Here is a 26,190-nt window from a genome sequence, read left to right on the forward strand (position 1 = left end):
ACGTCAGCGAGTTCACGGATGTAGCATTAAGCTTTGTAAACACGCTAACCGAGCAAGCTAAGGAGACAATAACTATAAGGACATTCTCCAATCAGAAACCGTGGGTGGACAGAACAATCCGTGCTGCGGTTAACACACGCACTGCCGCTTACAATGAAGCTCTTCTGACCGGGAATATGAGTGAGAGTACAAAGCATCGTGCTATGCTCTCTGACGCGGTGGGCCCTCAATATTTTGCAAAAGAATAGAGGACATGAACTTTGTAGGATCTCTAAGTTATCTCGTAATTATGAAAATTCCAACAAGACATGACTGTGGTTAACCGTTTGCACAGAGCAGCTATTTTTAGGTGATTTTGCATTCTGGTTCCACTTTAATGGCGTTTAGTTCAGAATGTATTAGCATGTTTGTTAGAATTTCCATATTATTACCTCTCACACAAAACTGTATACTTGAAAACTATGGTATTCCTTGGTATCTTACTGTATCATTGTGAATAAAACTTAGTAAACTATATACCAAAGTATAGATTTGTATGTAAGCTAGAATGCTAATTCTGAAAAATATGCTAATGTGTTCTGAATATTTTTTTTTTATAAAAGCTGTTTATTGAAATGGTGTATATCAAAATACTACTGTAATACTGCCACAGTAATTTAGTTTAAGAAAAGTCAGAAATAATTGTTTGTTTCAGAAAGTAGCTGACAAACACTGTTGACCAGCGTTTCCGCGATCTTACAAAATTCTTAAATTTAGTTGTATCAAATTTAAGGCCTTAAAAAGTCTTGTCTTAAAAAAATTGTACAAGTCTTAATTATGATTTCAAGAGTTCTTAAATTTGGGGATGGAAAGACCAGAATTGCGATATGGCTCAATGGGACGATTAAACTTCAAAATGCTATGATTGCATGAAATAAACATGAGCGCTGCACGTTCAAAGTCCGGTGCTGCGCTGCTTTGTGTACAGCCATTACTAGGGAAACAGTTATATATAGTTCAATAATTCTGTTGTTTTGTTCAAAGTTCAGACAAATGCAAACATCGACCTATGTGTTTACCCTGCAAGCAGGCAGAGCTTTAAATGTGAACTGGTGGATGGATAGGAAGACAATGCATTCTAAAAATCTAAACAGTATATGTATGGTCAGCAATAATATCATAACTGTTGTTTTAACGATGTGCGATTTGATAGTATCGAGTATAAAGTATATAACACACCAAGTGCGCTTATACATTACGTGAAGAAGCCTGGCAGGTTAGACTAGTGCGTGTGCACATTTATAGCGCATTCTGTCAGTCTATTAAAATGCATTTAGAATTATCACATAATTCAAGATTTGGGGCAGAAAATTTATATATTTATATAATTTCATATAGTTATCACACCCCAAAAGTCAGCATGAGTACAAATGTGATATTGATTTATACAACAGTTCAATAAACAAGAAGTTAATATTAAGAGACTTACGTTTTAGACACCATATTTCCAGTTTTTGCTCTATTTCGACAAAAAAACAAATATTCCAAACACAGCCAGAGCACTGTTTTGCGTCTCTGAGCAACATGAGGGTTTTTAGTTCCTGAATGAATCAACCGTTTAAATGATTCGGTTCAGTGGCAATGACTCACTTAACAGTGACCTGCTGGCGGTTTTAATTTCACATTTAAGGTACCTTTTTATTTTTAAAATAATTTCAAACATCAGTTTTCAATGTTTTATGTTTAAAATATCAAAACATTATTTATGCATTTATAACTTAAGTTTAAAGTATTCCATGTCCCTCAGAGCTGCATTAAACAGTGTGTGTTTCCTCTGCATTGCAAAGATCAATTTTGTTGATACTGATTTAATTTGCTTGGTAACAGCCCGAATGCAAGAATTTGACTCAAAAGATGGTGCACACTTTTAGAAAAAATGGCTTAAAGGTAGAAAATGCCCATAAAACTTGTTGGAAATTACTAATTTCTATCACTACTGTGAACTGACCACACAGAATATGAAGAATATAAAAACAATTCAGGAGTCAGCTGTCAGCACAATTAAAGATAAGATATCAGCACAATAACACACAGTTTAATATGGTTCTATAGACATTGCCCTTCCGCTCATATGGTATTAATTTTATTTGTGCAGGTCTTAAAAAGGTCTAAAAATTTGAGCTTAAAAATCCTGCAGAAACCCTGCACACACCCATTTCCAACTTCCTCATCTGGTGCGGTTGATGGTCTGCAGTGGTATGTCTGGTCAATGTGTGTGAGTCATTGGACACTTGTGATGAATTGTTCACAGTAGACAAAACACCACCTGTTCGGCACTGCCGCACAGCTGTTTGGAAACTCCTCAGAAAACCGCTAATAGCTACTGTTTCTCTTAGATTGTTGTAAACGTTGGTTGTAACTTACGTTTAGTTTTTTCTTCTCTCAATTGTATGGAAGCCTGTTTCCACCACTGAATAATTAAAATGTAAAAAATTGCATCTTGCGAGTTTACATCTTGCAACACTAATTTTTATTTATTTTTTTAAACAGAATTGTGAGATATAAACTCACAATTGCGATTTATGAAGCCAGATTTGAGGTATAAACTCGCAATTCTGAGAACATATCAGTCTTTTTCCCTCCTAAGAACTGGACTTTATAACTCGCAAGTATAACTCAGTTTATGTTTCACAATTCTGATATAAAAAATAAGAGTTGCAAGAAAAAACCTGAATTGCGAGATATAAAAAAAAAAAAAGACAGACTTGTGAGTTTGTATTACGCAGTTCTGAGAACAATCATAATTGTAAGATAAAAACTCGAATTTAGCTTTATTTATTTTTTATTCAGTGGCGGAAATTGGCATCTATACACTTGTGGCTAGTAATGTCCCCAATTTTTCATAAGCACTTTCCATAGGCATTAATATAGTTTTGAGAATAACGTGTGATGTATAATTCTATTGTACATACTTTAAAAAGAAGTTTAGTGTTTGCACGAAATAGTGTCTTCACTGTGTAATGAATTCTACCAAACTTAAATTCAAGGACATACAAGCAATTTCCTCACAAATTAGCATGCTAATGCTAAAGCAAAGTTAAACTGGCGGCTGAAATGAAGAATCCTCTGTCATTACACTTCATTCTGGGAGCCACTCCAAACTCGGAAAACCTCAACTGTTTCATACTAATGCGCCTGCCAAAGAACTCACTACTACTTTGCACGCGTTGATCTGCATCGCTGCTTAGGCTGAATGCTGGTAACTGGAATGAGAATATGGGGGACCCTGTCAGAACTTTGGTTGATGAATGGCTAGTAAAATTAACTCAATATGAGCAGAGGAGTTGATGTGTGGGCTCTGATTGGAAATGCATTAGCCAGGTGTTGCGGTATATTGAAATCAGCATTTGGATTAAAGTGGATGTTTGTTTAGTCATCATTTTAAACTTATTGTGGCAGGAGGTGAACTTTAAAACTTCTTCTGCAGAGTTAATTTAGAAGAAATCATGAAGTCTACAGTACAGAGTCTCTAATGGGACGTAGTTATGGGGGAAAATTTAGATGAAATCAATGCTTTTGTGTTTTGCTCACAAATGTTTTTGTTCCACCAAAAAAAAAAAAAAAACTAGGATTTGCTTGCAAAACTTTGTTCCTCTGAGAAACTTTTATGATTAAAATAGTATAATATAAAATTTAAAACGATATTTCAATGCCTTTTTTAATGCAAAAAAGTTTATAATCATGGGGATTGCAATACTTTTGAGAGATTTCTTGAGTGGAACATAAACGTTTGTGTGCCAACACAAAGGCATTCAATTTTAATTTTTCATTGAATTGTATTTTGTATTTTATTTTATTTTTTTAATCATGTTTCCTTATGGGTTTTGGGCAATATATTAAATATTCACAATATATTTCATTTCAATTTAATTTGACTGTTCAGTTTCTACAGTGTCATGCTAAATCTGCACAATGAGATTTTTTGTTTGTTTGTTTGTTAAGTTTTAGTTGTTTTGTTATGTTGTGCAAAACATACATCACATGTATTTGTTCTCACATTAGTTACAGGCCAACATAGTTCTATAAGGAACAGCAATTAACAAACATTATCATTAATATAAAATAATAAAGGTAATGCCAACATAATTGTGACAAGAAAAGGAATTTTGTTATTTGCTTATGTCATTTAATTTTTGTATATTTCTGCCTAGTTTTAATTTATTTTTATCAGTTTAAATATTTGTTTTAGTGCTTAAACATAAACACATTTATTTCAGTTAGTTGCCAAGGATTTTTTCTTATTTTACGTTTTTCATCTAATATTTGAATTCAGCTTTATTTCAGTTACTGAAAATGATTTTTAAACGTTTTAGTTAACAATAACAAAACTGATTTTAAATGCATTTATCTGCTATAAAATGCTACAAGATCATTTAGGATCACTGATGAGTAAATAGAGGTGTAGATGTTTGCTTCAAAGCTGACAGGGATGTACTAAAAGCATTAAAACCCCAATTTTGATATCATGTTGTGTTTACAAAGTTAAAAAGTACTGAGATGTCTGTACATACTGGTTGGAAACCGGTTTTAAATTTTAAAAATGGTTCATTATCAGAACTTATTTACCTTCTCACCGTGTTTTTTGGCAGTTTGAATTTTCATAAAACAAACTCGAACATCGACTTCGTTACTGTTGCTATGTCCGACAAGCCATGCCACTCTCACGACACGCATCATTTTCTCACGCAGTAAAAAATACATTGTGGAGCAAAGAGGAAACTGGCCGTGCAGGTTACTTTTGGTATGAAACAAATTTTTCAAATTTAGTCTTTTTTTAAAGATATTCACACAATAACTTCCGTTTTGTGGGTCTTTAACGTGTTGTGACAGATCGCTGTAGCGTCTCAGTTCTAGCGGCACGTGAACTGAGTAAAGTCTGAACCTCTTCACTAGTTATTTAACAAAATAAACCTTAAGGAATGTCAGAAAGTATCTTACTTCAACTATGGAAAGATGTCAGTACACACCATTTTTTAAGTTCAAGTCCACCGACGTTAATCTTCTGTCCTGCCTGGTTTGTTTGTCGTACAGAAATGGTAGATTTGGCATTATGATTGGTCAAATCAACTGTCATTCAAACTCCATGCGAAGAGTCAATTGACAATGGAAAGTGACGAGCCTTGTACTATAAGCTGACGAGTTTATGTTTTTCATTTTAATATGCCTCTAGAGAGCTTTTTAGGTTGGATAGAATCTGTGATCTCTGAGCCAGTTGGTTCACGCTTCCATGGCTGCAGTCACTTTGTTTTCCGCCAACTGGCAACCCAGGGTGTCAAAATACTATTGGGTAAATTAGTAGGTGGAATCACAAAGACCAAAAAAACAGACATTCTGACTCCGAACGCACATTTCAAAGTAGAATAACTGGCTGTAGCACTGTTTTTTCAGAGAAACAAGTATGTTAACTTAGCATGTTTCATAAAGATCTTCAAACATATTATGTCAGTTCTATGCTGTAATACAGTCAAAAAATTATATACAGCATTATAACAATTGGAGGTGCGACGATTCACTTGTTTTCTCGATGCATTGATTACAAACCCTGACAATGCATATGCATCGATCTTGAAAAATAGATTTTTAAATCGTGAATAGTTGATTTTGGCCAATAATCGATTTAAAACACTAAGAATCGAATGAATAGCGATTTCTATAGCAATTCAATGCTTTAAAATATATACACATTAAATTACAACAAGCATGAATTAATGGAAATCTTGAATAGCGTTTTTGTGCCCTCACATCTCTAAACTGGTATAAAGTGTGCTAAATTGGAAATAGTGCTGAAGTCCAACTAAAGATGAACTAAAGTATGTTTGTGCTATTGCAAGTGGAACTATTGCAAGTATACTTCAGGTACAATTTAAATATCTTGCATTTAAAGACATTTATTATTCAAAGATCATACAATCCTCATCATTAGTTAGTACATAACTACATAATACAAGTAGCATGCATTGCGCACAACTAGTACTCCAAATAAATTTTAATTAGAACTTTAATATCAGTAATAATGATCCTGTGAATGCATTTAAAGAATGCAGAATCGAATCATTCATCGAATCGCATCAAATTTAATTGTGAATCGTCTCGAATCGAATCATTCTAAATTTGCAAAAAACGTTCTTGAATCGAATCGAAACCTTATGAATCGTGAATCGAATCGATTCAATTAGCTGTTTACCCGAAAGATTCACAGCCCTAATAGCAATTAACAGACATTATATAAATTTATAAATTGTAAAATATAGCTATATATAAAATTATAAAATATAGTTATATTACTTAAAGTAATACTCTTTATTACTATTTAAGTCAACAACATACTGACCTGCACATTTATATTTATATTTATTTTTTTTATCTTTTATTCTTTTATTTTTTTCTACTTTTCTTTTTCTTAATATTTGTATTCTATATAATTGCACTGTCCTTGGAGTGGACCTGACCTACATTTCACTGCTGTTTATACTCTGCATAATTGTGTATGTGACAAATAAAAATCTTGAATCTTGAATCTTATATTTAAAACTCTAAATGAATGCTCTTGTGCCATCAAGCCATCCTTATTGTTGAGTCCTATAGCAAAAGGCACATTTTAGAGTGGCCTTTTATTGTGGCCAGCCTAAGGCACACCTGTGCAATAATCATGACGTCTAATCAGCATGTTGATATGCCACACCTGTGAGGTGGATGGATTATCTCGGTGCTCACTAACACAGATTTAGACAGATTTGTGAACAATATTTGAGAGAAACAGGCCTTTTGTGTACATAAAAAAAGTCTTAGATCTTTGAGTTCAGCTCATGAAAAATGGGGGCAAAAACAAAAGTGTTGCGTTTATAATTTTGTTCAGTGTATTTTGCAGCAGTACAAGCAATAAAGCAGTTGAGATTTGCAACATAGTATAAACTGCCCTATGCATGTATGTACTTACATTCATAATTATATATCCTACTTCATTTAAAGAGCTGAATTAAAATATATATATATATATATATATATATATATATATATATATATATATATATATAAAACCTTTCAAATGTATTTCCACCACCCTTTTAATAAATCAACCACGGACTGTTTTGCGCTCCAAGACTAAAAAGAAACTTGGCTCCAAATAAGTGCGCAAAAATAACCATTTCTAGGCCACATGTAAGCAGTCAGGCCACGGCATTTAATTTGTCTCGATAAGCATGACAATTCCAATCTAGAACGAGCAACTTCTGTAATGAAACTAATGCCAATAGCAGTAATTGTGTTGACATTTGGAGCTGTTTACTTGATTCTGAATCAATTCTTTTTTTTAACAACTAGGGAAGATGTGCCCGCCGATGCCCAAAGCCTCAGCCAAGCACAGAAATACTGCGCTTTTTTCACAAATAGCAAATACTCCACCATGGATAAACTGAGCGGGAGCTAAGAGTAAGCCCTAGATTAATCCTCTCTGCCAAACAGCATGGACTTCTCAGCTGCGATGCGACGGGCCGCTCTTGTCGCTTCTTGGAGAGGAAGCGTGTGAATACAGAAAAAAAATGCAAGGAAATAATCAGCCAGAGTCATTCTGTCCAAGATGTGGGGAGAGGATCAGTCACATGGCTGCTTCTTTAAAGCGAAAAAAACATCATGTGAGATGACAGCTTGTGCAGGCACTTTCCACTCGCGGATGCCTCCGAGGAGCTTTTGGCCTGCCTACACAATGAAAAGAGACACATACCTGTGGGCAGAGCTTTATCGGTGCTACCTAACCAGGCATGTGTCAGTTAAATCCGATTTGAAATATACGCTCACAAGATTAGACATCTCACCTGAGATGGAAGGATGTAGGTAAAGACTGACTGTTTTAAGGTGATTTCGGTGCTCAGGCGGGCAGAGACGCCCAACGGTGGTCTGTTGCAATTGGCGAGAACCCATAAACGTATAATCTGGTTCTGAATGGTCTTATTATATTTCCACTTCCGTTCACTGTAATCGTTTTAAGATGATAATGTTACTCGGTATGCAAATGTCAAGGCAGGCATCACTGTTACTATTGCTCATACTTTCATTCAATTTAAACAAACTATGAACCTTGAGTATTAAATCGGGCATGTATGATTTTTTGCCTGGTGGATGGTAATATAGGTGAAAAATTGCATTTCTTTCTGGAAAAAAAATCATCTTAACTAAGCTTAAAATGGGTTGCTGGTGTTCTAGCAGTCCAGTTTGCTGGATTTAAAGGGGGTTTGGACACTTTTCAGCTGGTCAGGCTGGTTTGGTTTGCTGGTTTAAAAGAGGTTTTGTCAGAAGTGATGATTTTAGAAGGTTTTTGGGGTTTTCAGCTCTAGTTTGCTGGTATTTAGTGAGAATTTGTCAGCTATAGTACTTTTAGATGGGTTTATTTTGAATTTGTCAGCTGCGTGGGCTGTTTTTTTGTTGTTGTTTGTTTGTTTTTTAGATTTTTGGACATTTGTAATGTATTGTAATTTTCTATGAGTTTGTGGCATTTTTGATCAATGATTTTGGTCTAGTTTGCTGATGTTAGAGGGGTTTAGGGCATTTGTCAACAATTATGTTTTTTTGAGAATTTGTCAGTTGCTCAGGCTGGTCTTGTTTGCTGGTTTGTGAAGTTTTTGGACATTTGTCAGGTATTGAAATTTTAGATGGGTTTGGGACATTTTTGGGCAATGATGGTTTTCAAGGGGTTGGTCTTTAGTCAGCTGATCAGGGTGGTCTAGGTTGCTGGGGTTTTTTTTAGACCTTTGGACATTTGTCAGCTACTGTAATTTTAGATGGGTTTGGGTGATTTTTGAGCCATGATGGTTTTCGAGGGGTTGATCTAATGTCAGCTGATCAGGCTGGTCTAGTTTGCTGGTTTGGGAGGTTTTTGGACATTTGTTAACTACTGTAATTTTAAATGGGTTTGGACAATTTTTGAGCCATGATGGTTTTCGAGGGGTTGATCTTTTGTCAGCTGATCAGGCTGGTCTAGTTTGCTGGTGAGGGGTTTGTGGCATTCGTTAACAATTTTTGGGGCATTCGTTAACATTCGTTAAAAACATTTTTTTGAGGTTTTTTTTTAAGAATTCGTCAGCTGCTCGGGTTGGTCTAGTTTGCTGGGGTTCTTTGTTTGGTTGGTTGGTTGTTGGACATTGAACATTTTTGGATATTTATCAACTATTGTAATTTTAGATGGGTTTTGGACATTTTTGAGCAATGATGGTTTTCGAGGGAGTGGTCTCTTGTCAGCTGATCGTGCTGATCTAGTTTGGTAACTTTAGAGGGGTTTTGGGACACTTGCAGTGATGGTTTAAGAGGAGTTTGGGGCATTGTTCAGGCTGGTGTTGATTTATTCAGGTTTTGGTCATTTGTCATCTCTGACAGGTTTAGAGGGGTTGTGGTAATACTCAGGCTGGTCTACTTTGCTGGTTTCTTTTCTAGGAACTTGTCAGCAAAGAGGGTTTTTGAGAATTTGTCAGCTGATTGAAATAGTGTAGTTGCTAGTTTTAGAGTGGTTTTAGTACTTGCCGACTAATCGGTCTGGTCTGTTTTGCTCATTTTTAGAGACGTACTGGCACTTGGTCTGGTCTGTTGTGCTGCTCTGTCTTGTTGATTTCATTTTGTTTTTGAGTACTTTTCAGCTGGGAGATTTTTTCAGGGTCTCGAGCCATATTTAGCGAACACAATTTAAGTAACCACCTAGCAACAATCCAGAGCACCAGCACTGTGGTGGTGAGTTTTGTACTTCTCATTTTCTTCAGAAAATATAAAATTAGACATTGACTATAAACCCTTAACTGAACACATCACAGGCACGACTAAAGGTAACGGTCAAATTTAAAGGGGTCCTATTATGCTCTTTTACAAAGTCTTGATTTTGTTTTGGGGGTGTACTAGAACATGCTCTTATGCTTGGTGGTTCGAAAATCGCATTATTTTTCACATAATTTACATTATTACAATACCTTTCTCCCCCCCAGCCTGGCACAAACTGTTCGATTAGTTCTGGGTTTAATGAAGGCCCGCCTTCCAAAAAACGAAGTGTGTTGTGATTGGTTAGCTGTCCCAGTGCGTTGTGATTGGGGAACAGCTTAGATGGCTTTTCAGTACTGCCCCGCTCATCAATATTGCCATATCAATTTGAGCTGGATTCAGACCCCTAGAATATTGAACAAGAGGATCGTGCAGAACCTTTGCACGTACTGATATTGCAAGACATAAGTGTAGTCTATGGGTAACTTTATTGTTGTTGTTGTTTTTTTGTTTAGTTTTTTTGGCTAAATCACGTTTTAGATAGGATGTCAACAACAAAACTCAATGGAGAGGAAGACCCACTTATGTAATTTACACCAAAATGACATTCCCATCGTTGGAACTTCACAGGTATCACGGTATATATTATATTAGTTTTTCCTTCATACTATTGGTTTATAGTTTAGCTCAGGGCTAAATGTGGTATTATTTATGCTGTTTATGTTGAATTGTAATATTCCAAAGCAGTCTACAACATCAACATGTTTTTTTTTTTTTTAACTAAACAAGAACAAAAACAACAAAAACAAGCTCAGCAGTAATTTATTTAAAGGGGCGGTTGATTGCGATTTAACTTTTTTCAACGTCAGTTAGTAAGTAATTGTAGCGCTCGTCACCGATTAACTACACAAGTCGTCAGGTTTCCGTTAAACAGTGTGCATTACTTTATTGAACACGACTCGAACTTATGTCAGTTGCATCTTCCTTATTCACAGCAACCCCGGAGCCCCTCCCCTACTGCGCACCTGCGCAGTAGACAACGAAGTCAACTTGAATATTTCCATTACACAAGACATCTCCCCCCTTTTAAAAGTAAGAAAACATAACAATAACTTTAACCCTCTTAGCTTAGTCCTCTATTAATTAGTTATCTAAACAAAATCAATTCTTGGTCACACAACAAACAAAAGGGGTTTTGCAGTGTTGCTTTTCATCCTTAATTTTTTTTTTTTCCGCAATAACAAAAAACTAACTAACTAAAGGTGTGGGTAGACTACCACGATCCCTTGAGATGAGACAGGGATTATTCTGCCCTTAATGTCCAACATCTCAGCTAACTAGCGTACTTGGGGTTCGGTTTCAAAGTTCTTCCAAACCTGGTGATGACTTGACTGAAAGGTTTAGGTGAACAGGGTGGTTCAGAAGGAAATTCACTCTTGCTCTGCACTAAGTCCTGTTCTGATGGTCCACACTGTCCCTGTTGATCCTTTGGTTGGGAAGAATCTATATTTTAAGGTGAGGAGTGCTCTTGGCTCACCAGTTGGATGTGGCGCCGGTTTCTCCTGGGTGTATCGCTTTGCTCAGTCTCCAGTGAGAAGGAGCGCAGCATTACTTCTTGGCGCTTCACCGTGGTTGTCCACGCCTTTCCACCATCGATATTCAGCCTGACTTTGTCACCAATATTGAGTGGTGTGAGAGGTCTGGTAGAGTATTTACCGTTGTAGTACTTTTCATAGCACTGCTTCGCTTTTGCATCATTTGTCTTGATCTTTTTCAGGTTAGGCCACATTAGCTGAAGGCTCTCTTTCAGGACTGGGAGTGTTGTATGGATTTCACGACCCATCAGCAGTCTGGACGTTCCTTTGCTGGTTCGGTAAGGGTTGAACGGTAACTCAACAGTGCCTGGTGGGGGTCGTACTGTTTCAAAATCCATTTTGCAGTCCTCACAGCTCGTTCGGCCATGCCGTTGGACTGTGGGAAATGAGAACTTTAGGTGACATGGTGGAAATCGTACTCCACTGCAAAGTATCTAAACTGTTCAGCTGAGAATTGAGGTCCATTATCAGTCATTAACTGCTCAGGTATTCCAAAGCGTGTGAAGATACCTTTCAGCTTTTGTATGACTGTTTCTGAGGTTGTCTTTGGCAGTTCCAAGATTTCAAGCTATCTTGAAAAGTGGTCTATCACAATCAGGTAATGACGACCTTTAAGCTCGCACAGGTCGGCAGCGAGCTTCTGCCAAGGTAAGACAGGTAATGGTGTAGTGATCAGCGGTTCTTTGTTTTGGCTTGGCCTGTGAATATTGCAGTGTTTGCAAGATGACACCAGCCTTTTCACATCACTTGCAATACCAGGCCACCACACAGCACCTCTATAGCGCTCCCTACACTTAGTAAGGCCTTGGTAGCCCTGATGAATCCTCAGGAGCATGTCTCCCCTCATACTTTCAGAAATCACAATCTGTCTGCCTCTTAACACCAGTCCACCGGTTTCACTGAGTGAACCACGCTCTTTGAAGTGTGCTCTCACATTCAATGGGACGCTCTTCAAATATCCTGGCCAACCATTTCGGATGTACCTGAGCACACGCTGCAGTTCACCATCCATTCCAGTCTTGTCTTTAATTTGTTCAATGATTGGGTTGCTCACCCTCAGGTCAACTTCCACTGAATCCACGTATGCTTTAACCTCTGCTTCAAGGTCACCCGGTGGAATGTCCGCCCTGGGGTGTCTGGAAAGGGCATCCGCGACTACTAGATGTTTCCACGGAACATATTCAGCGATGGGGTTAAATTTCATTAACCTGATGAGCAAGTGCTGACAGCGTATGGGTGTGGTGTCGAGGTCTTTTGAATTGATGAGGGTTACTAATGGCTTGTGGTCTGTAAGCTACTTGTATATATCCAGGCCACACAGATACTGGTAGAAACGCTCAGAGGCCCACACTCCTGCGAGGCACTCTTTTTCTATCTGAGCGTACCTCTTTTCAACGTCAGTCAGCGTGCATGAGCAGAATGCCACAGGCTTCAACTGTCCATCATGGTTCTGCATAAGCACTCCTCCAAGCCCATAATTGCTAGAGTCTGCACTAACGGCTGTTGGCTTTGCAGGGTCGAAAAACTCTAAAACAGGAGCTGACGAGATTAACTGCTTCACTTCCGTGAATGCCTGCATTTGCAATTGTCCCCAGCACCAGTCACGTTCGGACTTAAGCAGTTCATTGAGGGGCTGTAGCACTGTGGAGAGGTTCGGTAGATATCGCCCGATGTAATTTATCATCCTCAGCAGCCGTCTGAACTCACTGATGTTTTGGGGCGAATCCATAGCTGTGATTGCCTTGACCCTCTCCGGGCTTGGAGCGATGCCTTGCCTGGTCACCACCTGGCCTAGAAAGTTCAGTTCTGGCTGGCTGAACCGACATTTTTCCTTATTGAGTCTCAGTCCAGAAGCTCGTATGGTCTCCATGACCCTCTTAGGGTTCTGATCATGTTTTTCCTGCGTTTCTCCGAAAACTAAGATATCGTCCATATATACGACTGTCCCGTCATGTCCATGCAGCAACTCTGACATTTTCCATTGAAAGATTTCAGGTGCTGATGTGATGCCGAAAGGAAGCCGCTTAAAACAATATCTTCCCAGCGGTGTGATAAAGGTGGTCAGCCGTGCGCTGTGTTCCTCCAGGGGTATCTGCCAAAACCCACTTTCTGCATCCAAACTGGAGAACACGGTGCTCTTAGTTGCTTAGGGAGTATATCATCCAATGTGGGCAAGATGAACTTCTCACGTTTCACATTTTCATTAAGACGTTTCAAGTCCACACAGATACTTATGTTTCCATTTTTCTTTATAACTGGAACCATGGGGGCGCACCATTCTGTTTGATCCATTACTTTTTCTATTATGCCCATTGACTCCATTCTTTTTAGCTCCTCTTCTACCTTAGGGAGTAAGGGAATAGGAACCTGTCGTGGTGCAGTCACACTGTAAGGTTGTGCACCATCTTTTAAGATGATTTTCACTGGATTCCCTTTTAATGTGCCCACACCACTAAACACGCTGACTTCGTCAATGCGCTTGATTAAGCCTAGTTTGCTTGCCACTGTTCGACTTAGAAGGTTTTCCCCACTAGTTTTAACTACTACTACCCTAAAGCAGCAATTTCGTAGCTGACCATTGACATGGGCTTTAATTTTTGCTAAAAACTGCCCCCTTGTGGCCACTGCGCCGCCTGGACTTTGCAGAATGTTTTTCACTGCAGTGAGTTTAGGCTTGTTCTGCAGTGTTTCGTAGGTAGCTTCGGACATCACTGAGGTATCGGCCCCGGAATCAATTTTGAATGAGACTGGCGTATGTGCTAAAGTTAGAGTGGTGCGCCATGGTGGCTCGTCCTCTGCTAAGAATGCACCTCTGTTTTTTTCTGCTCAACAGATCCTAGAAACATACAACTGTCCTCATCAGTTTCAGTTATCTCCTGTACTGCTGCTTTTGAGTGACACACGGCTGCAAAGTGTCCGACTTTAGTACATTTCATAATTTTTTTCCCTTTTGCAGGTCACAGATCACCGTCATCGTGATTACGCCCACATCTTGTGCATGTTCCTTTTCTCACTTTTTATTTTTATTTTTGCTGAGCTGCCAGTTCTCTTGTATTCTTTCTTTCTCACTAACTTCACATTATCCACATGTTCCGCGCTCTTTACTCCCTCTGTGTTCTGGAATTTAATTAATTCACAATGTCTGGCCATTTCGATAGCTGTGCACAATGTTAGATCACTTTTCATCTGTGGTTTTTGTGACACTTGCTTATCCCTAATCCCTATTACTATGCGATCATGCATCTGCACTTCTTTTTGTGTGCCAAAATCATAGTTTTCAGCTAGCTCATATAGCTGCCTAACAAATGCTTCCACATTTTCGCCGGGAAGTTGTACTCTCGAATTAAACTTGGCATGCTCGTAGATAACGTTGCGTTTCGGGATGAAATGTTCGTCAGATTTGGCCATTACCACAGGATATTTGTTGCTGTCTTCCTCGTTTTGGAATGTAAATGATCTGAATATGTGCTCAGCCTCTGCTCCCATCGAATAAATCAGGGCATTTACCTGCACATCTTCACCCTCCTCTGTAAGCAGTGATGCGACTCGATATCTGGCAAACCTGTTTCCAATCCGGTCACGCTTCTGGCTTGGAAAAGTCAAACTACTCTGGCGGAGTGAACTTTGCCATGGCGATGCACACTTCAGATCTCACAACAACTCACGATATTAGTTCCATCTTCTACCCCGTTTTTTACTTCTGACACCATGTAGCGCTCGTCACCGATTAACTACACGAGTCGTCAGGTTTCCGATAAACAGTGCGCATTACATTACTGACCACGAATCGAACATATGTCAGTTGCATCATCCTTATTCACAGCAGCCCCGGAGTCCCTCCCCTGACAATGAAGTCAACTTGAACATTTCCATTACACATGACAGTAATGTTGCTGTTTGACCATAAACAATATCTGCAAAGTTGCATCACTGAAAGTTCAATGCAAACGGAGATATTGTCTTTTAAAATTCTGGCAGTTTAATGCCTACAAAAAACGGCTCATAGGGACTACAGTTACTTCCGAGTTACTTCCCAGGTCCGGGAACCCAGATAAACCCCACCCCCGGGAGCATGCAACGAAGGCGACGAGGCCATACTGCACTGCTTTAGAGAAGAGGAAGAGAAAACTAGGGGTGCATGTAAAAATCTATTCATACACTCAAAACAATTATTCTTGCCAGTAATTGAAATTAAGCAAACAATTTAAATAAAGTATATTTAAAAAGGATTAAAATAACTTTTATTGTTCGTAATTACTCTCTCAACACGAATGTAATATATCCAAGACAAACCTGATCAAATTGTATACATTATACCTAATTTGTTGCCGTAATGCGCAAATGCTGATCTTGCGCATACACATTTTAGATTAAACAAAAAAACAAAAACCCCTGAAGGCAGCAAGTCGATGAAGGCGCGGCTGCGATTCAGTGATAAGGAAGATTAAGAATTGCTGTGGGGATTATACAAGGTAAGATATTTTCTTTATTTGTAAGTGATTTAGACTTAAACATCATCTATTTTTATGATTGAATCGATTTTGACTTAATAAATATCTTAGTTTCGCCGTGCCTACACTTTCTTCGAATGAACTAGCGTTAGGCATTCGGCCTTCCCTGCTTCTTTGATCATTTTAAAGATATACTGTTTACTATGTGCAGCATTTTTGCATTGAGGCAGATTAAGCATGCATGTTGTTTTTAAAACAGATTTTAACAGATTTGTCATCTCGAGGTAAAGTTACATTTCACTTTCACGCACTCATTTAACGTTAACTTGCATGAAAGTTATCTGAGTGTAAACCTTTACGTGATTTCTCAAAAAAACAAATCTGTTAACAAATATTTGTAATTTGGATCATTTTCGACTGACTGTGCATCTTTTTAGGCAAATTACGCGAGTATAATTTCATCTCGACGTACATTTCACTTTGCAAATATGAAAAAAACGTTATGGAAAAACACGTGTATGAAAGATGCATGTACAAGTTCAACAAATCACATTAATTAAGTGGAATATGCATTCATTTCATGCTGCGTTGTAATTTCATTACAAAAAACTCAAACAATATGTCATCTTTACTATTTCAGACACATTGTCGTCATGGTAGACTCCAGTGTGGGATAATCACTCATTTATGGTATGTATAGGTTTTTTGTTTGTTTTGTTTTGTTATATAACTAAACTTTACTCATTTCTTTGCAAAAGTATTGATGTTTTCTCTCTCTTTTTTTGACTTTTAGATATGTGAGTGTATGAAAGCTACATGTAAAAGTTTATAGGAAACGTGCTAATCTACATAAGGTGTTCAGCAGCAAGGGAGGTGCTTCTACACAGAAGATATCACGCATTATGTCAGTTGCAGACAAGGTGTGGTAAATTGCATTTAATTTCTTTAGAATTAATTACAGTGATTGAACTTATCAGTTTTTATTATTGTGCCATTTTTAATATATGTTTTTAATGTCATAATTTCAGTGTGGTGACAAACATCAAACGAGAGTGTGTGTGTACCTCAATTAGGACATGACAATAGTCAAATAATTCCAGGTTAGTATATATACTTTTTTGTACGGACCTACACATACATTGCCAGACTGTATATTGTCAATATTTCAGTGAAACTGAACAATGTGTTTTTTTTTTTTTTTTTTTACTTTTTTAGACTTTCCAAAGAAGGTGCTGGTACTGCGTATGAGCCAAATGTTGGAGTTTTGATAGCTGGTGTGAAGCTGCTACAACACTTAAAGACTATTTCCTTTGGATTAGTAATGCTGTTCGAACCGATCTACACTCTCATATTACTCTGCCCTCAAATTCACGTTTGAATTCTTCCAGAAAGTACTGATAAATTTGGATGGCAGCAAGCTTTCCTCAAAGGTTCAAGCGCTTAAAATTGAAATGTTTCAGTCAATAGAAAACTTTTAAGCTTAAAGACATGACAAGGATACCCTGAAAGAGATTCTACAAACTGATGACACTAACTCCAGCATGCAAGAGACTGCACCTAAAGCACATTTCTGTGTCCTCTAGCTGTAATACTTCTGATATGGGAGATGTTAGCCCTAGAGCTACTGACTCAGTCCAGGAAGTCAACTTATCTGATGACTCGTCTTACTTGTGTATCCCGAGTCAAGAACCAGTTCTTGGCCTCAGGTTTTTGTAGTTCCTCGTTCTTCATGTTTTGATGAAATTCAACTTCAGAGAACTGAATGCTACTTATTCCACCACCAAAACTAAGATCTGATATTCAAGATGAGGAGATCTTTAGGTATGCAACAAATCAAACCGCAATGATTAGGCCACTTTTGCTGACCTAAATGTTGAAATGTAAAAAAAAACCTGTGTGTATGTATGTATATATATATATATATATATATATACATATATATATATATATATATTTTTTTTTTTTTTTTTTTTTTTTTTTTTTAAGTGTAGAAGTGTTTAAATTGTTATCACTAGTTATATGTGAAGTAAAATATAATAGTTGCTTTCCTTTTTATTTATTTTTTCCCCTAAGGGTTCTGGTTGTTTAATTGTTCTAACAAATAACTAGGAAGGTGAGGGACCATTTACATCTGTGTTTTACGTTATAGGTCAGGAGAAAGTACAAATTGTTTGCTATGCAATGATATTATATGAAAGCGTTATACATGGAAGCACGTGCGGTTGCTGTACTGTATTAAGCTTTGATCAGGATAAAACCATATATTAAAAGCTAACAGAAGTAGCACTTACAAATAACAGTGTATCTAAAAGTATGAACCAACAACAAACAAACATACCATTAAGAGCCGTACTTGCACAGGTTCTGCGCGATCCTCTTCACTAATATCCTCTGCGTCTCAATCGGGCTCAAATTGATAAGCAAAATAGACGACGCCATTGTTTACAATACAACCGGAGCACATGCCGCTGAGTAGAGGGGCGGGAGGTTTAGCCAATCACAACACACTTAGCCAGATGACCAATCTGAGCCCACTGCGTATGTCTGAGGGAGGGGCTTATTAAAACCATGAAATAATCGGGCGTTTATCAGAGAAGGGACAGAGCGGTGTAGAATAAAGGTAAATTATGTGACAAATAATGCATTTAAAAAAAACGAAACATGAAAACATGTTTGACTGCACCCCATAAACACAATCAAGCCTAGAAAAAAAAACAGTCAACCACCCCTTTAAGCAAACATCACTAAATAAAACAAAGACAGTAGATCTTATTATTGCATTGTCTTTGCTGGTCGTCCACAACAATAGAAAGCAAGTCTAGTTCAATTAGCAAATGAATAACTCTTAAGAACTGGTTCTTTTTAATAAATCATTTAAAAAGAGTCATGAATCAGTCTCACCAGTTATTTATGGTAATCCAGGTTTGTGACACTTAATTTAGTGCAGTTGTTCATAAAACAGCAGATTGTAAAAACAAGTATTGTTTTTATTTAATTTTTTTACATTGGTCTAATGCAAATTATTGTTTAAAAAAAATAAAAAAAAATTCTTAATGGAAACATTATGGAACCGGAATGCTCAAACAAATGGAAAAGAACTGCTCAATTCCTCACGATTTCCATCTGTAACACTCAAACATAAATATGCCCATATTTTCTAATTTTCCTGCCCTCTCATGTTGTTCTCTTTTTCAGGAGCTCCACGCCACCTCTTGCACTTACAGCCTGATTCTTCATTCAAGGAAGGGCCTTTGAAGTTACCAAGGAAACCCAGAGCTCATCAGACTGCTCCTCTTCAACATTTCCATTTCAAAGCCTCCTCACCCGGATATCATCTGTCAAACAGCAATTAAAATATCACACAATCAGTCGAAATTAGACAAATTATGGAACTATAGCATCTATATAAAGTCATGTGATTTACACCTGTTTGACTAAGGTATTGTTTTTGGATATTGAACTAAACTGTGGCAAAAGTTGTCAGTATTTGTATAAAAATCATATTTGTCCCTCATGTGTGTTTATGGGTAAGAAGACAGTGGATGTGTTTGATCTGTATGTGATGGTGCTTGGTTGTTTATCAGCATTATGTGAAAGTTAAACGGTCCCGTTCAATCTTTATCGTATTTCAGCTTTCATTTTTCGATGCTTGTATTGATCTTACTCTGAACTGCAAATTGAACAAAATATTTCAATCGCAATATATGCTCAAAGGAAAGAAAAATCACAAATACGATCTCTTTAATACCTTGTTTGCTGTGTGTGGACAGCAGCCAGATTAAATGGGGAGTGTTTCTGCAGTTTTTCTTCCTGAGAAAAAGACAGCAGTGAACGGACACATTTCTCCTCTGCAGTTTTACAGGAAACGCCTTACTTTGTCTGCAATAAAAAATTGAATACCAACTGAAATATTTCTCATCAAAATCTAAATTATTCAAAATAATGTAATAAATATTTTATCTTGTTTTGCAACAAAAAACTATATATTTTTAAAACAAACACAAAAGTTTGAAATTGTGTATAAAAAAGAACTTTCAGAGAGTATTGCATTGTAGTATTTATTTACATTTAAAGTATATGTTATAGCTATATTTTCCTAGGGCATTAGCAGTAAGTAAATAAATAAATGCATGCATACATAAACTCAGTATGTTTATATATTATGCTTGAAACAAGAAAAAATGATTCAAATATTTTCAGAAAACAAGTGGTAATCTAATATGTTTGCTTCTCAGACCTATTTTTCTTCTTTAAGGATGTTTAGATATTTTTAAATTGGAAAACAACACTTTTTTTCTTGTTTGGGTTGTGTTATCCACATTAATTTATCCATAATTGTCTTATTTATTTCTCCTTCAACTTTAAGGAAGCTTAAGCAGCAATATCAGAGACAACATTTGCGCATTAATGAATGAAAAATAGGTATTTTCCAGAGTATTTACATCAATAAAATGTATGCAGTATGAGCAAATAATAAATAATATGTAAAATAAAAAGCGCTTCACAACAATAACCTGTGTTTGGCAGACTGGCAGACTGCTATCTCTTCAGCAGGATGAAAGTTCCATAATGTTCCCCTCATTAGAAATTGTTCTCATTTTGCAATATTCATTCAAACATTTATTTTCTTTTGATTAAATTATGATTTCATGGCCTGTCAGATGGGCTCCTTTGAAACTCAGGAGATGAAGAGGGGTTTCGAAGAGGGGCTCGGTAATTACAGCTACTTTGGAGGATGAATAGACTAGAGGCAGGTTTCTAAACCGACGCCGCCATCTGTAAATAAATGCATTCGGGCCGTCTGTTTGTACTTTGTGGAGAGAGAGCGATTTCCATTGCGAAAGTTGCAATTTACATGTAAATGATTTGGCAAGTCACAAACTAATTGGTTCACAGAGGTGTAAGGTTTTTTTTACCGCACGGTTGTTCATAATTGAGAACCGACGCCGTCTTTATCAGGAAATTATTTCTTATACTGTTCGCTGGCTCCCAGTACAACCTTCATTATAGACCCCCAGATATGTTTACAGCCAGACCTCCATTTAAAGATGTGTGCGGCGAAGTTTGACGTGCCTTATTAATTAAAACGAATACCAGATTAAAAATGCAGCGCCCTTGGCTAGCATATGTTCAACCACGGAGCAAAAACAATACAAATATCCAAAGAAAACAACCACTTTGAAGATCTTATACAGGCCGGAGATGGATATCAAGGCATTTGGCGAATGTGTGACATCAAAGCCACAAGACGTTGTTAGTGAGATATTGTGAATATCACAGTAAAAATCTGGACTTTGGTGTACGCAAACATTGACGTGGCCTGTTAATGAGTGTTATCGAAGCGCGCAAACATCTAATCAGGTGTCTTTTTGCTCGTAAATACTCAAAAGCACCAGGTTGCTAACTCTCACAGGCGTCACTCTCTTTAGGCTCACGATTTGACATGTTTATTCACGACGCAAAGTCTTTGCTGATGTGTGAAGTCATTGAAACAAGTTTGTAAATCCTAATCTGATGTTTGGGTTTGAGATGTTTTTCATTTCATAGTTTGTTTGGTCTCTTTTGTTTCATGTTGATGGCTGTATTAGTTCATTGCAAGTGAGGAAAGTTTCAACATTTGAGGGCAAGCATTAAAATTAGTTGTTGGTACTAAACCTTTTCCCAAGGTACCCAGAAAGCTTTGAACATTTTCTTTGAAGAGGTTTTGAACTGTTCTCTGATGGGACTTGAGGTTATTTTATTGTTTTTGTCGCGGAGGCAGGGTTTCTTAGACATTTCATCCCCTTCAAGTTTGATGAATAGCCTACATCTCCAATCACACACATAGTAGCCATGTAAACACAGAGCTTGTATATGTAGATCATGGCAGAGGACAAACATCTGGTTACATAATGCAAATTTAGTCCCTAGAGGCAAAGATAGTGGGTTTTTGGGAAGGATGAATTGGTCAACGTTCAGATTATCCATCTTGCCTCCCGGTGGATACCTGCTTTAGCCTTCACGGTCAGCCACACAAAAGATTTATAGATTTCAGATCCTGGGTTTCCAGCAATGAGAGCAAGTCACTAATCGTGACATTTAGACAAATAATGTTTGTGATCACTGACATGGAAATACAGTATAACCATAAATAATGTCATGTAGTTAATTAAATGAAAGACAAATAGTGCACCAACATAAACAGCCACAACAAAGCTCCACCTCAGATAAAAATTAAAAAGGTAATTGTAATTTTATTTCTCACAATTCTAGCTTTGTTTCTCATAATTGTGACTATATTTTTCACATTTGCAGCTTTGTTTCTCATGGCTGTTGTGGCTTTCTCAGTTGTCACTGTTTCTTACAATTGCCACTCTGGTTTCTCACAGTTGCAACTTTGGTAATTGGGACTGTTTTATTCACAATTACCGTTTTTTTGCAAACCTGCGACTCTCACAATTGCGACTTCATACTGCATTATTGTTACATTGTTTCTGATAGTGACATTTTGTATTGGTTGACTTCCCCACAATTGCGACTTTGTTTCTCATAGCTGCAAATTTATTTCCCACAGTTGTGAATTTCATATAGGTCAAACTTTGTTTCTCACAGTTGCGACTTTGTTTCTTATAATTGTTACTTTTTTCACAATTGCAAATTTGTTTTTCACAGTTGCATCTTCATATCTCTTTGCTACGTTGTTTCTCATATAATTGCTCTTTTTTCATAGTTGTGATTTTGTTTCTCATGATTTTGACTTTTCTGAAAATTACACAATTGAACCTTTCACAATTCCAAATGTGTTAATCAAATTGTGATTTTTAAAAAATATATATAATTATTATATCTCATAATTGTTGCTTTTCTTAATTTTGATACTTTCTCATAACTGTGACTTTTTTCTCATAATTGCAACTTTATATCTTTCCATTGCAGATTTTTCTCATAATCATGACTATTTCTCATAAAAGCAGTGTCTTTATGACTTCATATCTTATTTTAATCTCTCTCTCTCTCTTTTACACTGAGGCACAAATGGGTTTCAATACATGGCTGTTTTACAGAGAACAAAAATCTAATTTGTTTCAATTATTGCCTGTTTTTGACACTAACAGGTAGATATTAAAGGGGAAAAAAGTCAAATCTACAGATCACAAAGTTGAAGGAAAACCTTGAGCGTTTCATCAGGGCATTTTCAGAATGAAGATGTCACTCAGTGTCATTTTACCCACGTCAAGGAAAGCTCTGCAGGTTTGAGCAGGACCCTACGGGACCATGGCGTCTTATCTGGCACGGCTGTGTTCTCGACAGCGCGTGGCCCACTCAATAGTACTGATTGATGTCTCCGCTTCTGGATTTGCCTTCAATTTAGCGGGAGGCATGCAAAACGCAGATCCGATTTCTGCTCGGTGGTGTATAGAAATGTCCAATTATGGTGCCGCTGTGACATTGTGAGGGAAGTTTCCAGCTGTGTGGTGTGGACCATAAGATGAGGTGCATAATAGATGTGAAAGTCAGCACTGTTTCATCATTCAGAGAAAAAGAGAGAAACATGTGAGCAAAATTATATAGGGAATACAATTGTAGCGGAAATGTCTTTTTTAGGGAAGATATAGAACCCATGCGGTGTTTTTAACAAATGGCACATTTCCCGCGCAATGTACAGTATGCTTTTCTTTTTTTTCTTTTTTTGTGCTTTTTAGTAATGTATGTTGAGGGCGTTTGCTTACTGGTTAGCGCTGTTTAAACATCAGTCGGTTTCACAAAGAAAGTTATCATATGGCTTCAAAAGACTCTAAATTTAGTCTTATTTCATTGGTCATTTTATAGTGTTTTTAGGTCCATCTTGAGCTTGAGTGACATGATTATTATGAAGTGCTGTTATGAAAAGGAGCAGCATGAACATTTTTCAAATGTTCTCTTTTTGTTTTCTACAGGAAAAGTAGCAGCATACAAGTTGGGAATGAAACAAAGGGGAGCAAACATAACAGATTATAAACTTTTGGGTAAACTGTTGCTTTAAAAATACCATTGTACCTTCTTTCTTTTTTTCTTTTCTTTTTTTTGTGGGGAGTCCGGATCAGCACACACAGCAATGTGTCAAGACATACGCATGTTCAGAATACCATAACAGTATACTACAGCACCCTTACAATTTATGACTTTTCAATATCATATATTGTATTAGTGCTGTCAAAGTTAACGCGTTAACACAAATTCATTTTAACGGCACTATTTTTTTTTACGCACAATTATTAACGCATTTAATTATAATTAACGCAGCGCGTATTTTCCCAACCTATAGTTGGAGAAATGGAGATGCACAGTGTTGCCAATTTAGCGACTTTGCAGACCCCTTTAGCGACTTTTGTCCCGCGGCAGAGAGGAGCAGCGCTTTAATTCATTTAAACATAGATATTCTGTTGCTTCTCTAATTTTGCATGCAAGTATAGCCGAAATCACAGCACAGCTATTGTCATTTTCTTATGTGTATTTGATTTCATCAGGCGACGGCTCGATTATCAAGATTTTTTTGTGCAGATTAACATGTAGTCTTAATGGATCGCCTTTCAGTCACTATTTCATATTCATTCCGTTGTCTGACAACGGAAACAGTAAAATATACCAATGAAAACAGTTTTATTGAGAATTTAGCTGCATCAAAATACAGTATGTGGGCACATAGAGGCAAACAAATCTAATAATAAATGTACATTTTGCATGTTCAGAAGAAGAGCTGCCCCGTCGTGCAAAAATGTAAACAGGTTTGTGTAAGTGAATTGCTCAGTGCAAAGAAAGAGAAGTAATGGGAACTTGGTATTTCTTTTTTCATGTGTCTAATAGACATGAACAAGTTTTTTGAAAAACCTCTATGACCTCTGAAACATGTCTAGTCTTCATGCTCTATGTTGACTATGGTTTCAATAATAATAAACATACATTTGCATACAGCATCCATATTTGTCCATGCCCATGTTGATTAGAGTATTAAAAACTTGAAAAGTATTAATTTAAGGTACATTTAGAACAAATTAAAATGTGCCATTAAGTGCAACAACGAGTTAACTCATGACAATCATGTGATTAATCGCGATTACATTTTTTTAATCGATTGACAGCCCTATTTTTTATTTATAGTAAAAGATATTTCTGCAAACGTGTTGCGACTTGTTAAAAAAATACTAAGACTGCCATATGTTTTGGAATATAAGTTGTGGGGTTTATCAAAAACGTACTGTTACTTATAAAAGCATCACATATAAAGTAAATAACGTCAAGCATGCATTGTTTAGGTTTGCCATTTATAATACATTTTGTTTATAACGGATGCTACTATCATTTATGTTGATGTTATACTTATGCTATTGCTTTTCTGTTCTTAAAACTGTTAAATTTATAAAAGTTGTTGTGGGGTGAGGGAAACTAAAATGTATGTTTGTAAAAGTTTTGTTTTATTAAGTATTTTACATTATTTCTGAATGTAATAAATGCTATTCCAAATACAGCTACTGTATGCATTACTGCTGCATCATGACTCACAACTCACCTGTAAATTAGCTGTGTAGCCCAAATCCTTTTAAATCATTTAGAATATGCTAACGCTCTAGCTGGAGAGATGTTGTTTTGTAGTAAATTGCTTTATTTACATAGCCTAGCAATATGGAGCTCAAAATATCCATATTCAAACTAGCTGGCAGATACTTGCTTCCACCTCATGGAACATCACCTTCTAAGACGATAAAGCACGCTGTTGTGTAGCACGAACACACAATTAGCATTGCTGGCTAAGCTGTGCATTAGCAGTTTTAAACGCTATAATTGAATATGTATTGTGGTTGCAAACACAGGGATTGCGATATTCTCATCCCATGGTTTAGCGCTAGCTCATACCTCTGTCCTTGTGCCGTATGTTTCTCAGAGACACAGCGGCGGCCTGCGTGGCTCTAGCATGTATCTGCAGCAATGAGATAAAGGCCTCTCGCGTCCCAAACATGGCACGTGGATTATAATGCCCGCTCCCACCCGCTGCTCTGCAGACCCCCAGTCACGCTCACTCGACAGCATTCCATGGAGCCTTTTCCTCTCCCAGTCAAGGATGGGTCATTTTATTTTTAGAGCCTGCCAGCCACTGGGGTTGGATTTAGCTGGTAATATTTATTTAATGTGAGCTGGCAAATGTAACATAAAATGACTTATCGACTAATAAGTCCAACAGCTTAAGTGTTTACCGATGTCCTTGATCCTGAACACTAAAATATGGAGCTCAACCCCTTCCCACAAGTCAATTTGTCTGAATTACACACTTTGACCAATTGAATGGAGTCACGTACATACGTTTCCGGCTTGCGTTTTAAAGCACAATTGTTTATGGGTGTGTTTTGCATAAATTT

General features: G+C 37.1%; 1 long non-coding RNA gene across 1 annotated transcript; it reads right to left on the reverse strand.

Moving 5' to 3' along the window:
- Positions 1 to 17,803: 17,803 nt before the first annotated feature.
- LOC306867915 lies at positions 17,804 to 25,885 on the reverse strand. The gene is made up of 3 exons (XR_013784075.1): positions 25,691 to 25,885; positions 19,569 to 19,699; positions 17,804 to 19,155 (listed from the first exon to the last, which is right to left on the reverse strand). It is a non-coding gene; the product is annotated as an uncharacterized lncRNA (long non-coding RNA).
- Positions 25,886 to 26,190: the final 305 nt, after the last annotated feature.

The sequence above is a fragment of the Barbus barbus genome (genome assembly GCF_936440315.1).
Source record: "Barbus barbus genome assembly, chromosome: 49".
NCBI lineage: Eukaryota > Metazoa > Chordata > Actinopteri > Cypriniformes > Cyprinidae > Barbus > Barbus barbus.